This window comes from Ambystoma mexicanum, chromosome 5p, assembly GCF_040938575.1.
Source record: "Ambystoma mexicanum isolate Mex_15411 chromosome 5p, UKY_AmexF1_1, whole genome shotgun sequence".
Classification (NCBI taxonomy): Eukaryota; Metazoa; Chordata; class Amphibia; order Caudata; family Ambystomatidae; genus Ambystoma; species Ambystoma mexicanum.
In genome coordinates this window covers 56,352,209-56,365,978 of record NC_090930.1, presented here as the reverse complement: position 1 = coordinate 56,365,978, position 13,770 = coordinate 56,352,209, and the positions used below count along the sequence as shown (strand labels likewise).

The window sequence follows — 13,770 nt, the reverse complement described above, 5'->3', positions numbered from 1 at the left end:
TGAGCAAAGAGGGGTTCCACAGCTATGGAGCCATTACCTAATGGAATCAAAAAGGGAAGTTCATACAAAAAGTCTAAAATATTTCACTTGGTCTAATCCGAACCCAAGCGCTGCGGAAATGCTGATCATATGTAAAAACGCACGGTTTCAGAAGTACTCAGGTTCATGTCAAGTGACTCTGAAAGGGAGATATTCAAAGATGGTGTAAACTGTAAATACAGTGGTACAGAGCCATGAGCCAGAACTGCCGAGTGCGGATGATGTTATGAGGATTTGAGATGAGAGGGGTTGCTGAGTGTTGATTTTATTAGACTTGAAAGCGGCTTTTAATACTATTGATCACAAGATTCTTCTTTATATTTTGAATAAAGAATGGGCATCAAGGGCATTTCAGAGAATTGGATTGAGTCTTTTTTTAAGAAACCAGCACCAATTAATAAACCAGGAGTGCTCACCCCAAGCCCTGTTCCCTTTGGAGTACCACAGGGATCCATTTCATGCCCTATTCTTTTGAATCTCGAAATTGAGTCATTAGGGGATATCATAGCTAAACATAATGTTACCATACGTCAATATGCTGATGACACTCCACTCTATTTGAGATTATCATTAAATGGAGATTTCATGAGAGTGGGTGAGTGCTTTCTGGACATCAAGGCGTGGATGGCCTCACATTTCTTTTAAATGAATACCTTAAAAACAGAACTCTTTTTATTTTTTACAAGCGAAGCCAGACCCATCATTCATAAAAGTTTCATGAAACTTGCCATGTCAGCAAAATCACTAGGGTTTACTTTGGATACTCATTTTTCGTTTATTCCACACAAATGCAATGGCAAAATCTGCTGATTTTCATTTTGCTGGCGTTTGGCAACCCAGCAACCAGGTCAATGAAGTTCTCCATTGCATACTTGACACACTGAATCTCACACAGCACACGAAAGTACCAACTCATAGGAAAGGTAATATCCTCGACCTCATCATCACTGCACTGCCCACCCTTCATCACAGCTCTCCTATTCTGCTCGACTGGTTGGACCATCTGGCAATCCCCTTTGAAAGCAGTCACACCACACCTCTCAAGTAAACCCATTGCAAACCAAGCAACCATTACTTCAGATCTTTCAAGAACTTCCCAGTGGAGGCTCTCACAGAAGACTTCAACAAACTCACCTCACATGGGCTGACGTACCTCTGATGATCCAAGATTGCAAGTTGCTTCTCCAAGAACTCAACACCACCCTCACAAACAACATCAACCATCATGCCCCCGTGAAACAACGCACCCGCAAACCTAAACCTTAAGCACCCTGGTACACTCAAGTACTCAACCTCAACAAACAAACTATCAGATAACAAGAAAAGAATTGGTGAAAGTCCTGCAGCGCATCCGGCCTCACCCTGCTAAAGGAACTTTGTACTACATGCAGGTAATTGATCAACACTGCCAAGGCCAACTACTACCAAAACACCATAGCAAAGGCCAACAATGAAAGCAGGGCCCTCTTCAAAGGAATGAAGCACTGCATCAACCATCACCCAACAACTGACAGCACACTACACATCCATTCTCGCAAAATTGCAACTACATTGACAGCTTTCAAGACAGTAACTAAGAATACCTCCCTGCCATACCTCAAGACCACATCTTATGCGGATGACGTCCTCTCTGCCTCTGTACTCAAGACCCTTCTGACTGAAGCACTCCTCCCTTATTTGACAATCATCAACAGCTCCCTAACTCAAGGCACCTTCCCCTTAATCCTCCCGAACGCACACATTCTGCCACTTCTTAAGAAACCAAAACTGTACCCTGATGATCTCAGCAACTACCACCCCATCATCCATCTTCCCTTCCTAGGTAAGTTCTTTGAGGAAGTAGTAGCCACACAACTCCCCCAACACATTGAAGCCAATAACCTCCTTCAGTCCAACCAATGTGGCTTCAGATGCAGCATAGAAAAGGCTACCATCAAGGTGATCGACGATGCCCTTAAACTCCTTGATGATAGCCATCCTTGCCACTCAGTTCTCCTTGACCTCTCAGCAGCATTTGACAAAGTAGCCCACCAGACTCTCACCGACAATCTACATCGCTGAATAGGGAGCAGAGAGATCGACCTCAACTGGTTCAAATCCTACCTTGCAAATCGCCAAAAGTTTGTACAAATGGATTCTTCCAGATCACCAACTTCACCCATCACCTGTGGAGTCCCGCAAGGATCCTTCCTGTCCCCCGTTGTCTTCAATCATTACACAGAACCGCTTGGGACCCTCCACGCTCTACACAACATCCACACTCACTACACAGATGACACGCAGATCTACCTCAGGATATTCTCCATCAAAGACATCTACAGGCTCAAGGCCTGTCGCACATTGATCCAGTCCTGGATGTCAAGTACTTACCTGAAGCTCAACCCCTCCAAGACTGAAATCCTACTGCTGACCAAAAACACTGAACATCCTGACATCAAGACCTGGCACTTCGCTATGAACCTCGAGGGATTAACACCCCAGCTGGCTACCTGTGCCAAGTCCCTTTGGTTCAACATCAACAGACACCTCACATTGAAACAGTACATAGCAAGGAAGAGCCGGGAGGATAGCTCAGGGGCAAGGCGCTCGCCTTGGAAGCAACATGACGCAGAGAAACACAGGTTTGATCCACGGGTTCGCGCTTAGAAAACTCTGGGTATTAAGCGCGTTATAAATAACCAATTACAAAAGACACAAATAACCTGGTACCAACTTTCTCTCCTGCAGAGAATCAAGCGCTTCATCCCAGAAAACAACTTCAGCTCTGCTGTCCAAGCTGTGTTCCTTTCCCACCGGGATGGTGGTGATGCCCTTTTCGAAAGCCTTCCGGCGACTACCATAGCAGCTCTGAAATGTGTCCTGCATGCTGCAGAACGACTCATTGGACCCCACAGATTCAACCACATCACCCCAATCCTCATCCAACTGCACTGGCTCCCACTGCAAGCCTGTATCATCTTCAAATCCTGTTGCATCATCTACAAGGCTGTTAACCTGAAGTTCCCAAGCTACTTCACAGAAAATCTCAGCATCTCTGGAGGCCTGAAATCCACCAGACGTAAGGAAATGTGCAGACTTGAATTACAAGGGTACAAAAAGGAAAGACCCAGAAGACATACCTTCTCTGTCTACGATCCAAGCCTCTGGAACCTCCTGCCCATCAATATCAGACTTGCCCCAACACTTCTACAGTTCAGGAAAGGGTTTAAGACCTTCCTCTTCAAGGAATGTCTCCTCCTCAACACCTAGGTCCACACACCCTGCTCTCCCCACCCTACCTGAGACTCAGTGATCTGCTCCCCAGTGTCTCCCCCCCGGTTGCTTCTAGAACCCTTGCTGACAATTGCCTCCCCTGTTAGCTCCCCTCCTTTTTTCTCTGCTTCCCTCCCTGTGTTCTTACCCCTATAATTGTAAAGCGCACTGTTGCTTGCCGAATCTAGGTCCGCCCTCAATAAATACTATAATAATAATACAAATAGTAATAATATTCTCACTAAGAACCTTTATCCCAGAGTCTCATTTCGCTCTTTGGTTCAAACTTTGGTTCTTTTGCATATTGATACTGGGAATTCCATGTTAATAGGACTTCCCAAAAATATGCTTCTTCCTTTAAAGTTAGTTTTTAATGCAGCTGCCCATTTAATGTGTGGGGCAAGAAAGCTTGATCAAATTTCCTACCTTTTTGAGAAATTGCACTGGCTGCACATTGATTTTAGGATCACATTCAAACTGATATTTGTAGAGTACAGAGCACGTCACGCTCGATCCCCTGAGTGCTTGGCTCAGAAATTGAAAATCTCCTGCGGCATAAGAGGGCTACGGAGCCAAGTGTGTTTGCAGCTCGAGGTTCCAAGTTTTAAACGGTCATTCACTCAGAACAGGTTGTTTGCAGGGGTGGCTGTTAAACTCTGGATAGCCATCCCAAAAGATATTCAGGTGATTCAAAATCACCTTATGTTAAAGCATGGTGTTGAGCCCATGCTTTTTAAATTATATGGTGTGCTTCCATGGACTTGATTTTAGCAATGCAGATTAGTGTTTTGGGATATTTGTCGGTACAACCTCTCCTGTTGGCGTCCTAGATTGGTTTAATTCAGCTTTTCAGCCGTGTCGTATCCTATGTGGCACTTGTTGGAGGAACCAGTCCCCTGCCTCCTTGGTTATTCATATGAATGCATAATCTGCCACTCAAGAATTGCGCCACACTTGCCAGTTCAAAAACTCAAAAGAACATCCTTTATTCCTTATTTGCCCTTTAATTCTTGTTAACACGTGTTTCGGCTACTCAAGAGCCTTTCTCAAAACAAAACAGGGCTTGATAGGGTACACATCATATTCTATTTGCATAATTATTTTACAATGTTCATAAATTTGTACCCAAAATGGTTCAGGAAAATTGAGGGTTATATAATATTAATTCACATGTATTTTGAAAAATAAATAATAAATAGTAAACAATTACAATTGCATTACACCGCAATACATTTAGTTAAATCAATGTGTACATCCAAGTCACAATAGATGCAAAACAACATACATTAATTATAAAAGAGCAATGAAAAAAGTAGAGAAACAAAATAATAAAAGTAAAATAACAAACAGAGAAACAAAGAAAACATTGTTTTAGAATAGTTGCTCATGAATAAGTCCAAATTTTTATATTTATGGTTTCAATATTAAACACAAGTTCTCATTTGTATTACTTCCATGTTGGTTCTATCATATGTTATAATCTACAGTATTATTCCCTCTAGTGGATTGCAGTAAATCTCCATTCGACACACACTAATAAATGCACGTGTGAGCGCAGTAAATGGATAAATAAAGATTTCTTACCCGTCTTATTCCATAAGTCCCGGGTAATTCCTTATAGTAAAAATAATGCAGAAAAACTATTTCCAATCCAATTGTATGTTTAATATTCAATTTTGCATACATTATTTGAATATATCCCGTGCTCCAGATAGTCCCCTTCATTAATACACATTTGTTCCTCTATATAAGAAAACAGAGTGAGGTCCTATTTATTAGCACACAAATATCTAACCTATTAGCTCTCAAAAGTTTTGTTTAAACTTAGTCTTTCGTATAACCATACATTTTTCCTCCCACTTTAAAGTCCTGTACACCGATTTTGTCGGTCAACACACCTTAATTATAATCAATTTCGGTTTATCCATGTGTGGTTAAACATTATCCTCGTTAGCAAAACGTCCCCGGTCTAAATGGACTCCCATATGGGTACTTGGGACGCCCGACTGCGGGCGTGCAAAAACGTCTCTTTCCCCTCGTTCGGGACCCACCGCTGTTAGCTTACCTTCTGCTTAGTAACAATCCGTCTCCTCGCGTCGGCCTCGAACAGTAATGGGCCGTCGCGGGGATCCACCATGCAATGTATAGCATCACCATGGTTACACGAATCCTCCTTCTTCTCTTTCTAACATCGTTTTACAGAGCGGCTATATTGGAAAGGTTAAAAGAAACGCACATCATCCATTCACTCTGTCATTGTTTGTATCGTAATAGTGTGTCGTATTCCTCGATCACCCATTCACTTGTTAATTCATTATTATTATATTTCTAAATGGACATCTACCCTCGATTGTAGGGCAATTTAGAAAGAATTTTATGAAATGAAATTTTTGTTTACCGCCAGAAATTAAAGAGTTTTTTGTATTAATCCAATTGGTGTTCCATTCTAACTTGTATATTGATTATCTACCATAATCATGCAATAGTTCATCATAATGATGCATTCATATGGTGGATGCATCCTTAAATAGCACCTTTTCAATTTATCTATCAGAAAATGAGTTTGAATACAAAAGTTTAAAAACTGTGTTTGTGTCGAATGTTATTGACCACTAGCCACCCTTACATAACACTATTGCTCATTTCTATCAGGACCTCCCCGATGATCTGATTAAATGTATTTATGCGTATTCATGTCAATCTTGATACAAATAATTGTTGTTGAAAAGACTCGGTATTACAAAATACCCTTACATAGAATTGCATTTCTTTAACAAAATGGACAGTGGGACGCTCATGTGCTCAGATCATCCCAAATCTGGCATGCCCTACTCATGTCTTATGAAAGTAAAACATATCCCTGATGCGATCCGAGGGGCGGACCACTGAATATTAATGCCTTTTCTCCTGCAAATGTGCCTGTAAAATGATGCTAGCCTGCTTCTCTGACCCCAGCCCCTCCAACTTTGAAGCCCAGGAAACCTGATTTATTGTTACCCATTCACAGTACTGTAGGAATGCAATGCAAGATAGACACGCATTGGTAAAGCAAACAGTTTGGGATTTTGTATAGGCATTAGATATGCATTTGCAGACACTGCAATATGATATGTTAGGTTATTTATAACACACTTAATACCCAGAGGTTTCTAAGCGCGGACCCGTGGTTCGAACCTGAGGTGCTCTGTGTGGTCTTGCTTCCAAGGCGAGCTCAATGCCCCTGACCTATCCTGCCCATATACTAACACCATTTGCCAGCTTTTACCATTTTAAGTCCAGGCAGTTCTATTATGGCAGTGCCTGGACCATTCTGATCCGATGCCAATACAAAAGCTGGATCTGTTGGCTTTGCAAATGCTTGTTACCTGTAAAAGGTAATTTTATTGGTTTCTACATGCTTTATTCAAAGACAAGCATCCTAACGCTGACACATCCACGGCATCCTGCGTGTCCCGTTGCCTGTACTCAAGATGACGCCTAGCAGGACAGTGCCAGGCAAGGGGATCGGCGCACAGCAGGAAGTGGTCAGAGTCACTTCTGGTGCGCTCGGATAAGAACAAGTGCCACAATCAATGCAGCGTCTGAACAACAACTGAAGCTTATGCTACAACTCCTTAGATGACTGCCACATCCATGCCTTACACAGTGAGTATTACTACTAGTGAGGGACAGCAGGAGACATGGGTATCATAGTGAGTTTCCTGAGGTAGGATCAGTCAGTGCAGTCGCTACCTCCTCGAGCTCCTGTTTTTCAGTCATCCAGTCATCTGCTTGGAAGTCTGTCTTCCTGATCTACTGTTTTCTGCTGTGGGAGGATCTTTGAAAAACCCACCCTAGGCCGCGGAGCTAGTCGCTGAGGTAGGAGCAGTCAGTGCAATCCGTGCCAGGACTTGCCAGACATGCCTCCTCCCTCGGCGCCTCCCGGGCTCAAATCACTGACAAAGCTGCAAACGGAAGAAGGAGAAAGAGCTAAACGAATTCTCCGTAGCTCTAAACCGAACCAACAAAGAACTGATTCACATTCAAATTGCTCTCCGCAACGCAGCCGCTTGCAGTCGGCACCTTTAAAACTTTTCAAGCAACCCAAATCATTGTGTGAGAGTGAGAGGACCATTCTGGCTACCCCCACATGCTCGGAGGCCGCGGCAGCACAAGCTAAACTAATCCATCTCCCGACGTGGAGCCCTGAAGCTCATATGGACTCCACTAACGAGTTACGAGTCAAGGGGTCACCGCACTACGCGGAAAACCCACCCGATTTCAGCAATGCCGCGGGTTTCTCCCCCCTTAAATCAGACTCTCAGCCAGCTCGGACACCTTCGACTCCGAGGGCAGGAGGGCCTTCGGCGTCAGAGCCTCCGTTAGCCGCTGCGCAAAACACGGCAATAACAGCAATTACAGAGCTGCACACCAGCCTGGGCTCGGGCAACGGAAACCATGGCGATGCTTGAGCTGCATCGCGGGAGTCACCCAGTGAAACTTCTACAACACCATTAGCGTTCACATCAATTCTGGTGACCCCGCTGCTATCCACGACAAACCCAGAATTAGCAACGGACCAAATGGCCTCAAGGGAAGCCCCCGGGCTACCTTACCTCAGGGCTCTCAGGACGGCGTGGGCGGTCCTCAGTCCGGCGACTTTCTGACTGCAGGACCAGGTGATCGCTGCACGCTCCCTGTGAGATGCGCAGCGCCTGCAGCCAGGCTGAATCGCGGGAACGGATGCGTCCGCAAGGCGGATTCGCTGATTGTAGAGGCGCTTCCGCCACCTGACGACAGCTCAATGAGCAAAACTGTTTCTCTTGTCTCCCATCTCAACCCTCCCTCGCAGGCACCGCGGAGTTCACGAGATGACCAGTGGAGCCAAGGGAATGGAGAAAAGAGTTTACACGGCCAAGACCAAAGCTCAACTACCTCCAATCTAAAAAAGATACCACTAAAAACTATGCCGAGCTCCGACGCGGGCCAGCCCAATCCCCCATGCCCAAGCAAAACCATTGCAGTCCAAAAGAGAGGAATGAGCTGGAAAAAGGCTCAAATAACCAAACAAAAGAGAACTTTTGCGAAAATGGTTCAACTCATTGCAAGATTTTTTGACAAAACAGGGCAAACTAAATCATGATCAAATGGACGAGCTTTCTGATGCCGAAATTTTAAAGGCCATAAAGGAGCCTCTCCCGGCCATATAAATTAGGAAAACTAACAGCATTGCCTTTCCAACATCAATGGGCCTGGCGGAGCCCGTCGTGAAGCACCCAGAAACAAATGACTTAAACAAGAATCTCCAAGCAGCACCAGGAGCCCAGACCAGTGCAATTGGAATGAGTATTGCCCCGTCTCAGATCCTGTCTCCTAACAACGAATTCCCGACAATCGAAGCCCCTCGAGTCTTTCAATCAGCAGGGCGAGGGCTCTGCAAGTGACCATGTACAAACACCTTTGGGCAGGCCTGAAAGTCATTCATCAACTCAATCGTTCCCCCCCATGCTTTTTTTTTTAACATCTCTTTATTGATGGTCTCAACAGTTACAGCAGCACTCAATTAACACAATATATGGTCCTTCATACAGCAATACCTTCATCAAATGCTTAGGAGTTTACAGCTTACATGTTCGTTTCACTGTCTGAGAGCATATTGCATAGGTACGCTCTAAAGGGGCCCCAAATGTCCTTTGGTCGGCTCGTGCTTGGTAGGGTTAGCACGTACTGTTCCTCACATTCATTAATGTACGTTAATTCACGCAGGTAAGTGTTCATGGTGGGGGGGTTCAGGCTTTTCCATACTATACTATACATTTCTTGGCAATAACACATGATACATTGAACAGTCTTCTCACTTTTTCAGAGCATTTTCCAATATCCCTGAACAAGTATTTTTGTGGGGTCAGACATGGGGAGGATCTGCGTGATATCTGACAACATAGCCGCGACCCTCTCCCAGAACCTTGCCACGACCGGGCATTCCCAATACATATGGTAGGATCCCGCTTGGGGGGTCCCACATTTGGGGCAGTTGCCTGGATCATCAGGTGTGAATTTAGCTATTTTGACAGGGGTGTAGTGCAATCTGTTAAGGATTTTAAACTTTATTTGGTGCAATCCTGCATTAAGGGACACCCTTCTCATAAGCGCACAGTATCTTACCCATTTATCCTCAGGGATCTGCATTCTCATATCCGCCTCCCATTTCTCTTTCACTTGGTTGGACGTGGGAATGTGGGTTTGGATCATCTTATACAGTTTGGAGATACCCAGTCCAACCGGAGTTGTAACCAATTGTATGCATGGGTGTGAGGGAGGTTCGGGATGGCCAACGTGCTTGATATGCCGATCTCATTCTATAGTACTGTAGCGTTCGGAGCGGGCCTCCTCCCATACCTCTAGTAAATACTGCAAGTGTTGTGAACTTCCCGTCTATATACATGTCTCCCACTTTCATCTCCGTATTGGGGTCCCAGGTCTCCTGTATACTGGTGCCAAATTTAGGGGGAACATTTGGATACTTCCATAGCGGAATTTCAGGGTTGTATGTAATCTCCACTTTCAATTTTTTATATATAGACCCCCAGGCTCTCACAGTGCAGCTTACAGGGTCAAAATCACATGAATCCCTATGCCTCGTGTCAAAGATAACAGATCTGATATTTGTGGGTACAGTGGTGTATTCCTCTATTCACGTGTGGGGTGAGTTGTCTGCTTCATCGTACCAGTGATTTGCAAACTGCGCTTGCGCCACCGTGCAGTAAAGCTCAAAATCTGGTGCTGCTATTCCCCCTGTTTCATATGGTTCTGTCATCTTCTCCCACCTTATCCTAGCCACCTTGCCGTTCCATAGAAACGGCACTGCCATGGATCGCAGCTTGGAAAAAAAATCCTTTCCCGGCCATATAGGGATATTTACAAATAAGTATAGTAACTTGGGAAGTACAATCATTTTGAGAATGGCGATTCTACCGTGTAATGAGATTGGGAGATGCCTCCAGACCTGTAGTTTGGTGTTTGTAGCACCTGTTCATGGTTGTCAGAGTATAGGGTCTGCCTACTGCTTGAAACCAGTACTCCCAGGTATCTGTTGTGTCGCTCTGACCACTTAAGGCCGCACGCCAGGGCAGGGCATTTTGTTGAGGGGGTGAGCGGGAACATTTCTGATTTAGTATTGTTCACCGTATAGCCAGAGTATTCTGTGAATTCATGAATATCTGCGATAATGGGGGCTATGTTTTTGTCTGGCTCACGGACATACAGCAGTGTATCATCCGCGTACAATGATATTACTTGGGTGGCTCCTTTCAGGGTTATACCCTTGTTGTCATGCCTCAACCGAACCGCCGCTGCCATGGGCTCTATTGATAAAGCAAAAAGGATGGGGGAAAAAGGGCACCCCTGTCTGGTGCCTCTGCCTAACTCAAACAGCTCAGATATAGTTCTATTTGTGCACACTCTCGCTCCCGGGGCAGTGTATAGCAGTCTAACATACTTAATGAAGTAGGGGCCCACCCCGAACGCCTCGAGCACCAGGAAGAGGTACTCCCATGAAACCGAACCAAACGCTTTCTCGGCGTCTAGGGACACCGCCACTGCTTGTTTATTCAGGTTTATTTGTGACATTATGCCCAACAGCCTGCGCAGATTCAGGGCAGTGGATCTTTGGGGAATGAACCCGCTTTGGTCCGGATGTACCAGCATGGCAATTGAGGGTAACAAACGATTTGCTAGCACCTTCGCAGAGATTTTTGCATCTACGTTTATCAGGGAAAGGGGCCTGTATGAAGACATATTTTATGGCGGGCGTCGAGGTTTAGGCAATACTGTAATTATAGCTTTGTGCATTGTTGGGGGCAATATTTGTTTTCCCAGGGCCTCTCCCCATACCTCTAACAGCACGGGGACCAGTTCTTCCCGAAATTCTTTGTAAAATTCAGCTCCCAGACCATCAGAGCCCGGTGCTTTGCCAGACTTGAGCTCCTTAATTGCCTCAGTGAGTTCCTCTGCCGTGACAGGTTGTTCCAGCATTAGCTTACTTTCCTCTGGGAGTTTAGGGAGGTCTAACATAGCGAGGTAGTTTCTAATCTCATCAGGGGATTTCCTATCCCTATTTGCGTAAAGATTCTTGTAGAATTTAACAAATTCGCCGTTTATTCCCTGCTCGCTTGTTATTATCTAATTTTTTGTTGATTGGATCGTTGTAATCGGGGTCATTTGTTTTCATGTTTTACCAGATTGGCCAGCATTTTCCCTGCCTTATTACCCTCCCCATATCTACGAGCCCGGGTAGGGGACGCTATGTATTGCACTTCCCTTGGTGCCAGCCGACCAAAATCTCTAAGGGACTTATGAATTTCCGCCAGAGTGTCCCCGCCATGCGTACGGCCATAAGTTTCCTCCAGTACGTTCAAGTCCCTCTCCACCCCCTCCAGTTCACTGCGTACTTCCCTCAGAAGGCCAGCGGTCTTAGACATCAGTGCCCCTCTCGCCCAGACTTTAAAAGCTTCCTATACTGATGATACATGGTCTACGGACCCAATGTTATCTGTAAAAAAAATTGCTATTTCAGTATGTAGTGTTTCAACTACATTATGGTCTTTTAATATGTCTTTAGGCATTCTCCATCTCCTTGTTGGTCTAGGGGCATCTTTCAAAATGATCTCCAGCATCACCGGGGAGTGATCCGATAGTGTGCGAGGGAGGATTTTGCAGTTTTGTAAGGCGTGTGCTAAGTTCGAAGACACAAACCAATAATCTATGCGTGACTCACTGTCATGCACAGAAGAGTAGAATGTATAACTCTTATCGACCGGATGGAGCACCCTCCAGGCATCGTGTAGGGACAATTGCGAGATGATTTGCTTTAAAGTTAATGTCGCTTTAGAAGGTGACCTAGTTACATTAGCGGATCTATCCAAGGCCTGAACTAATACAACGTTGAAGTCCCCACCCCATAAGACAGAGGTTGCATCGTGTTTGGTGAGTATCTCGAGCATATGCAGGTAGAAATCGGGGTCATCCAGGTTGGGACCATAGGTGTTTAACAGGGATATTTGTTTCCCCGCTATCTCCCCCAGACCAGTACATACCTTCCCATCGGATCCGCCAGGTGGCCCTTGGCCAGAAAGCCCAGCGAGCTATGTATAAGGGTACAGACTCCGCTAGACTGTGATGAATAGTCCGTGTAGTAGCGCAGCTTGCCCCATTTTGCCAGTATTTTCTCATTGACCAGGCTCTGCGCATGTGTTTCTTGCAACATTAAGATGTGAGGCCCATGTCTAGTGACATAATTACCGACCTTCCTGGCTTTCATTGGATTATTAAGGCCTCTGACATTCCATGACATTAATCTTATCCTTAGCCCATCACACATTTGGTATGCATACATATTGTGTTGTACCAAAGTGACCCTGTGTAACCCAGTAACCAGCTTTTGAGTAGCGCCATTGTCTGCAAGACCATATTTCAATTAACTTACAACATCCATCAATACACACCTTCCCACCAGGCTCAAACCCGTCCAGGTGGTTGCGATACTGCAAACCATCCCCATGTTCCCTATCCCCCCCTCCACCCACATCATCCACCCCAACTTGACGATGAACCCTGATAACTGTTAGGAACATTCCTGAGGGTGCTTCGTTGCCGTCACCCACGACCCGATAAACATTACTTGGAGCCCCCACGGGGCCAAACACCTCCGAAACATCAAAGATTACTTGTATTGGGCGGGTTACTCAGCCGGGTTTCAGTCCTCTTCTGCAGGCGGGCGTCTCCCATTCTGGTCCGGTCCATGGCCCTTCGGGGGCAGCGGAATGGTGGCCTCCACATAGGCCAGGGCTGCAGCAGGAGTCTTAAAAAAGTGTGCCCTTCCTCCATATTGTATTAGCAGCTTGGCCGGGAATATTAATGCATATGGGACCTGCCATGCTCTCAAAAGTTTTTTGATTGGCTCATACGATCTTCGATTTAACTGAACCCCGGTGGCAAAATCCGGCTAGATGTGTATGTGACTGTTTTCGTATTGCAGCGTCACAAGTTCCCTTGCCTTCCGAAGGACCGTGTCTCTGTCCCTATAGTTGAGCATTCTTAATTGTGAGGGGCGGTGCCCCAGGTTTCCGCACTGGAGCCAGCGTGCAGTGTGCACATTCAATCAGGAAGTGTTCTGAGAAGGAGTCTGCTCCGAACAGGGTTTTGAGGGGAGTTTCCACTCGTACTTCCATTTTATCTTTACCAAATGTCTCTGGAACACCCACGATGCGCACATTGTTTCTTCTCGAGCGCAATTCCAAGTCTTTGCACTTGTTTTGTAATTTGTTCAAGCTTTCTCTGAGCTGGGCAATGTCCCGGTCGTGGCGAACAACCATGTCTTCGGTAGTACCGATTCTGTTCTCTGCCTCAGTTAGTCTCAGGTTGTGCTTGTCAACACTAGTCTTCAATGTGCCAATGTTCGCTACAATGTCGTCCAGCTTCATATTCAGCGATAGAAATCCA

At 45.4% G+C, this 13,770-nt stretch overlaps 1 protein-coding gene across 1 annotated transcript in view; it reads right to left on the bottom strand.

Moving 5' to 3' along the window:
• The window catches only part of TEX11 (testis expressed 11), a 3,096,519-nt gene that overhangs the window by 1,433,358 nt on the left and 1,649,391 nt on the right, over nucleotides 1–13,770 (bottom strand). The gene's annotated exons all lie outside the window — the stretch shown is intronic.